Source organism: Adiantum capillus-veneris, chromosome 30 (genome assembly GCF_014529385.1).
Source record: "Adiantum capillus-veneris isolate H3 chromosome 30, ASM1452938v2, whole genome shotgun sequence".
Taxonomy (NCBI): Eukaryota; Viridiplantae; Streptophyta; class Polypodiopsida; order Polypodiales; family Pteridaceae; genus Adiantum; species Adiantum capillus-veneris.
This window is the reverse complement of record NC_140960.1, coordinates 73,121,612-73,129,052: the sequence shown is the minus strand read 5'-3', so window position 1 is coordinate 73,129,052 and position 7,441 is coordinate 73,121,612.

The window sequence follows — 7,441 nt, the reverse complement described above, 5'->3', positions numbered from 1 at the left end:
CAGTTTGATGCGGCGTTTGGAGATGAGGGCTTCACGGAGTCCTCTAAGCTACGCCATGTAGCTATGCACTTTCAAAAGTCCGCCAGGCAATGGTGGTCTAGCCTACGAGCCAACGGTGAAGCTCCGTGAACATGGAAAGCTTTAAGAGATTCCATTATGAAGCAGTTTTTGGCCACCGATGCCAAAGATACTCACCGAATGGCAAAGCTTAAAGCTCTCTCCCTATGAATCCATGCACAAATATGTAGACAAGTTTTGGGACCTACAACTTAAAGCCACTGTCTTCAAAAAGTTGGATTTTGGAGAGCAAAAGCAACAATTTTGTGCGGGCTTAACCGAAGAAATGGTGGAGTATGTCAACTCCCAAAGGCCACGTACCATATCGGCGGTAATACACCATACTATGGTGGCCTCTTGAATCAATTTCCAAACGGGGGCTAAAAGAAATAATAAGCCCACGGAAAACAAGGGTTCCAACGAGCCTAAGGGGAAGGACAATGTCCAAAAGTCTCCTAAGGGCAACTCCAACAAAGCTAAAGAGAAGGGAGTTTACAAAGGTAAAAACAAACTCTCTCCTGAAGAGCTTGAGCATTATCGCAAGGATAATCGGTGTTTCAAGTGCAGCGAACAAGAGCATGCATACCGCGCTTGTCCCCAAAAGAACAACCGCCAAGATCCTCCTAGAGCTACCTTGGTTGAAATCCAAGAGGAGGAGACTCACCAAACTCACCACAAAGGATCTCCTCTATGCCATGCTTGGGGAAAGGTAAGAGAACATGATGCTTTTATTCTCTTTAACCCTGGTTCTACTCACAATTTTATATCTATAGAGTTGGCCACCAAGCTAGGCATACAAGCCTACGAGATGGGAGATGTCCTACCCGCAGACAGTTCCTTCAAGGGGCAAGAAGCTTCAGTCACTCCCTTAATCGGGAAATATGAGGCTTCATGTCCAAAGCTATGTGGACAAAGAGGACTTCTTTATCTCTCCTCTCAAGCATGAGGATGTAATCCTAGGGGCACCATGGTTTGATCGCCTGGCTGCCAATGTTAAATTTCCTGAAAGGAGAATCTCCTTTAAGTTCAGGGAAAAAGATATGTATATAGATGCTAAGGAAATGGGTAACACTATCCCCATTGTACATACACCAGCTTTCAACAAGTCAATAAAGAGCTCTATTTCCGTGTACATGTTTTTTGTTAAAGATTCTCAAAATGAACCTAATGCTTTAGCAAAAGAAAACAAAAGCAACCAAAAGGAATTAGAGTTATCCAATATTCTCAAGGGGTTTCAAGATGTTTTTATTGACGACATCCCTTGTGAGCTACCTCCTAAACGAGGTAATGATGACCATGCAATTGAACTTCTTCCAAGAAGTTCATCGCCTAATAAACCTCCTTATAGAGTTTCTCAAGCTCGACAAGAGGAGATTATGCGGAAAGTGCATGAGTTAGTTGAGAAGGGCATGGTTAGGCCTAGCTCATCTCCATTTTGCTCACCTGTGCTATTAGTGCAAAAGAAAGACGACACATATCGTATGTGTGTCGACTATAGAGCACTAAATAGGATCACTATCAAGAATAGGTTTCCCGTTCCACGGGTAGAAGACCTATTTGATAAGCTACAAGGATCGACCTACTTCAGTAGGATTGACCTAAAAAGTGGTTATCATCAAATAAGGATAGTTGATCAAAACATTGTAAAGACTGCATTTCGCACCACATTTGGTCTTTACGAATACATTGTCATGCCTTTTGGCTTGACCAATGCACCAACCACATTCAACTGCTTGATGGAGAAGCTGTTGAGGCCTCATCGAACCTTCACTAGAGTGTTCTTTGATGATATTATCATCTACTCTAATTCATTAGACGAACACAAGCAACACCTCCAGGTAATATTTCAAGTTTTAAGAGAGAATAAACTTTATGTTAATCGAAAGCAAAGTGAATTTTTCTTGCAAGAGATTCAGTATTTAGGTCACATTATCTCTCAAGATGGCATCCAAATGGATCCATCAAAGTTAGAGGTAATAAAAGGATGGCCTAAACCAAACAATCTTCATGAACTAAGAAGCTTTATAGGTATGTGTGCATACTATAGACGCTTCATAGAAAAGTTCTCACAAATTGCGAGACCATTACATGACCTAACAAAGAAAAGAGTTAGGTATACATGGTCTGCTAAGGAGAACAATGCTTTCGAAAAGCTTAAAGAAAAGCTTATCTCTCAACCTGTGCTTACACTACCGGATCTCTCAAAACCATTTGAGGTCCAATGTGATGCTTGTGGTGATTGCCTTGGAGTTGTTTTTCTCTAACAAGGGCACACCATAGGCTATGAAAGTCGAAGGCTTGACCCTGCTGAGCAAGCTCTAGGCCTATATGAAAAGGAACTCCTTGCAGTTCTACATGCCTTAGACTCATGGAAGCACTATTTATTGGGGACTCCTTTCATTCTGCGAACGGATCACCAAAGTCTTAAGTACTTCATGACACAGACCAAGCTCTCCGACAAACAAATGAGGTGGGCAAATTTCCTTTCGCAATTTCATTTTCATATTGCTCACATTGCTGGCAAGCATAATCAAGTAGCTGATGCACTCTCAAGACGGCCGAGATTGAATGCAGTTTCCATAGCAACTCACAATGATCTATCTTCAATGATAGATGAGTATGTTATTGATCCCGATTTTAGAGATGTGATTTCAGCCCTTGTATTAGGGAAGAAAGAAGAACCATTTACTTTACAAGATGGTTATCTTCTCTATGGCAATAGACTATGTGTTACTAATTCACTACGTGAGAAAGTAATGTATGAATCTCATGCTCCACCTTATGCAAGGCATAGAGGGATTCAGTCTACCTTAAAGGGAATTGAAACATATTTCTATTGGCCTACCATGAAAGTGAACATACGAGAGTATGTTTCTAAATGTGTGGTATGCGAAAAGACAAAATTTGATAGAGGGAAGCAACTTGGATTGCTTCAACCCTTGCCAATCCCTAATTCACCATGGTAGAGCATATCCATGGATTTTATCTTTGGATTGCCTAAGTCTATCCATGGGAATACAGGAATATGGATGATAGTAGACAGGTTCAGTAAACAAGCTCATTTTATACATGTCAAAAAGACTATCAAAGCCCATCAAATGGCAACTCTCTTCATTTCACAAATTTTCAAGTACCATGGCTTGCCAATGTCCATAGTGTCGGATAGAGATCCTAGAATGACCAATAATTTTTGGAAGGGTCTCTTTGAGAATTTAGGGACAAGGCTAAACTTCTCTTCGGCCTATCATCCACAAACGGATGGCCAAAGTGAAATAGCTAACCTAACAATTCTCGATCTACTAAAAGCCTATGTAACGGAAGTAGATCAAAGATCCCAATGGGAGAAGTACTTACCCTTAGTGGAGTATGCTTACAATAACATTGTACATACTTCCACGGGAAAAGCACCTTTCGAGGTAATGGATGGAAGATCAAAAAGTCCCTTGCTACGTAAGGTACATGGGAAGATCTTCGCTGCAGATGAGTATAGCCGAGACCTACAAGAATCTTTTCAAAAGATTAAGGATGCTATCTCTATCTCACAACAAAGTCAAAAGGCTGCTGCTGACAAGCACAGAAGAGCCCAAGTTTTTAAAGAAAATGATTGGGTCTTATTAAAATTCCCCAAGGCTCGATTAAGGCACACGACGTACAAGAATCCTACGGGACACCAAAAGTACTATGCCAAACTAGCAAAAAGGTACTATGGTCCCTTCCAGATTCTTAGGCCAATCAATGAGATGGCCTATCAACTCAAGTTGCCCAATCATTGGCTCATACACAATGCTTTCCATGTGAGCCTATTAAAGCCTTACAAAGGAGAGCCACCTCAAGAACCAACTACTGAAGACCCACCGGAGATCGAGGACCAAGAGGAGGTGCTGCAGCCCGAGTCCATTCTCCGACATGAAAACAAGGTACTAAGAGGCGGTAAGACTATCCGACGATATCTTATTAAGTTTAAGAATTATCCTTTTGAAGATGCTAGATGGATGCAAGGCATACAATTAAAGGATAACCTAAACCTTGTCAATACTTACAATGCTTCCCAAGAGTAAGCAAATGTACAAAATGTTAAAAATGAACAAAGATTTTGTCTTATAAGACTCTCTTTTTCTTTATTGTGCACAAAAATGAAGTAGTATGCATGCTTAGATCAAGTTTGCAGAGACGACGTCTCCCAAACACCAAGTAGAGCTTATCACTCTACTATGGAAGATTGATAGAACTAATGTGCAGACATGCTTGCGGAAGCCTCAGGCTCTCAAGCGCCAAATGGATTAGTCATCCATTGTGGAATGATGTCGTAGGGTAACATGGGGATCCTCTACCCGCTAAAAAAGGACTCATGAATATGCTTTATCTTCTCTACACCATAGTCGAGAACGACTAAAAAGCTAGAATATTGGTTAAGCTAGCAGACCGGCCACAGTAGAGATCCAAAGGAGGGAAAATAGGGATCCAAAGGGGGGGCCATCTGAAAAAGAGCCATGTGCAACGATGGGCTAAAAAGACCCTAAGGTTCAGCCCATTAAGACTTCCAAAATGCTAAGGTTCCAAAATTCAAAGGTTGTGTCCAAAGGTCAACCATGGGGGAATTGGATGCTTTGTGTGTGTCAAAAAAGTCTTTACAAATCCCTACTTAGGAGGGGGTGAGCCTTGCTTGTAGGGGATGAGAGAGAAAGTCACACACACACACAAACACACACACACACACACACACACAAGCTCCCTTTACACAAAGGGAATGAGGGACACATGTCAGCTCCCTAGCCTAGATGCCCACAAGGTGTACCCAATTCCTATTGGATGGCCTTGGAGGTGGACCAATGAGAATTAGGCTAGAGTAAATCTAGTTTAATTAATTTAAAAAAACTTAATAAAAGAACCAATGAGAATTAAGTCCTCTAGAAGACTATTGGACAATCTCCCAAGGGGTCCAATGAGCATTCAGCAGCCCAATGGCTTGCCTGATTCCTATTGGCCAAGAGGCAAAGGGGTCCAATGAGAGTTTAGTTGAATTATTAAATTACCTAAAGCTCTCACAAAAGGGGAAAGGGGAACACATGTCAGAAGGCTATCACTTATGCTGCTTAATTATCATTGGCTAGCCCTAGGGAGGTCCAATGAGGGGGTAGCATGAGCAAATAGCAAGAGGGGTCGACCAAGAGAGAGAGGGGGCTGATTTTTGCAAGGCATTATCACACACACACTCACACGATCTCATGTGTGAAGAAAAGAAGACTCTCTCTCCTTCTCAAGCTTTAATGGAAAGCTTATCACCTACTCCAAGCTTGTGAGAAGGGAGGCCTACACCAACAACTCTTGTCTTTGTGATGCAAATCCAACCAAGAGCCAAGCTTCAATGCATGCTCATCTCCTCTACCATGCTAATTACTAAGCTAAGCTATGCTAATATGAGTGATTGTGTGAGGAGATTTACATCTTTCTCGTAAGACTACTCCTTCCTCTCAATCTACTCTCATACCCTGCTAGCTCTCACCATCTTCGAAGGGGTGTGAGGTCTTGGGTCTGAGACCGGGGAGAATTGATGTTGTGTTTGATAAGTGTTTTGCTTAGTGCATGAAGCTTTCATCTTCATTGCACTAGCTAGTCTTGAAGGAACACAAAGAATTGTATTGTACAATGTCTCTCTTGATGGGAGAAACCATAATACAAAGCCTTTTGGAGGGGGGACCAGCTCCATGCAAATCCGGTCCTCAACTGTTGTCAATAACTTAATTTCTCTCTCTTTTGAAAGTATTGTTCATGCTATCTAACTAGGTGTTATGTTTTTTGTTGCTCTCTCCACCCAAGCACTCTTGTAATTCTCATTAGGAATCTATTCTAATGAAATGCCCACTATGTTCATGCTAATTTCTGCTACACACAAGTTTTTAGGCCATTAAATGTTACATCTTTGCTTTTTTGGACCTTGTTGTTGTTGATGTTGAGGTTGTTGGGGTGGTAGCTGAGACTTCTCAGTGTTCTTGTATATATATACCCTTATGCATACATATATACATACATTTCTATATAAGACTTGTGAGAGCATAGCTTAGCTCACATAGGGTGACGAATCTCCTCTTAATGAATATGTGCAACCAAGCCTTAAAGCTGCAGGTTTTCCACAGTGCTTGGGTGGCAATAAATGCTCTTCACAAAGCGAGTTCCAGAGCGGCGAGTAGAAGCATAGATTGCAACTGCTTTGAGACCTTTGATCGAGAGGTTAGAATCTCATCAATAAGAGCCTTCTAGTTATCAAGAACCTTGGCAATGGCTTCATGTTCCTACATCTTTGTGTTAACTAGTGTCCTAATCAAAGAGACTTGATAGATGAGTTTAGTAATCTTATAGCTACGCTCAAAATATTTCCAAATGGCTTGAGCATTGGTAAGGTATCTTACCATTTGCATTTGCATGTTGTGGCACTGCTATATGGGATTTCCAAGTTTCGTATGCCTTAACTCACTACTAGGTGCTCTTTCTTTGGGTGACAGAGAACCAAAGTTTGAACCTTAGATAATATCCCAGAGACGAAGCTGCTAGAGATAGAGATCCATTCAAAACTTCAATACTTGGTAGTTTGTGTCGTTGACCTATTCTGGTGTGATGGGACTTGTGAAAGATAGTTGAAGCATATGAAGAAACTATGCAATCCATTTTAAGGTTCCAAATTCCTTCTAATAGAGTACCTTGCATGGAGGGCTAGAAGATGCTACATGGATCTTAAAAGAGAAGACTAAGGAAGATGATGGTCTAATACCATGCAAAAACTAATCAACGAACCTTGACACTAAAAGTATACACAAGAGACAACATGAGAACACCAAGAGAAATGAGAAAACGTGAAAATTGACTTCACTACTATAAAAGACAAACCAATACATGATCATGAAAAAGGGTTGTTGTGTCTGGGAGTTGGTGGTACTTGTGATTGAAGTACGTTTAGAAACTTCAATGAAGATAGGCATGTACATCATTTTTCCAAATTACAAAAAGATAATTTACCTTGACATTATATTTCATCACGTTTCAACAAACAGCGCCCCCCCCCCCCCCCCCCCCCCCCCCCCCCCTCCCTCCCTCCCTCCCTCCCTCCCTCCCCTTCTCTCCCTCTCTCTCTCTCTCCCTCTCTCTCTCTCTCTCTCTCTCTCTCTCACACACACACACACAAGCCTAGATGTGCATACCCACAAAACACACAAACATCAAAGACAAGCAAAGGGAGGCCTCTACAAACTTCCTAAAAAAGGGGCAACAATTTGAGGTGACCTTATGGAGCTTCATTTTCTTTCAAGAAGGCCCACTACCAAAACCCTTCTTGGACCTTGCAGGGAGGTCTCATATCTAGCCACAAAACAAGACATAACAAGCACAAGTC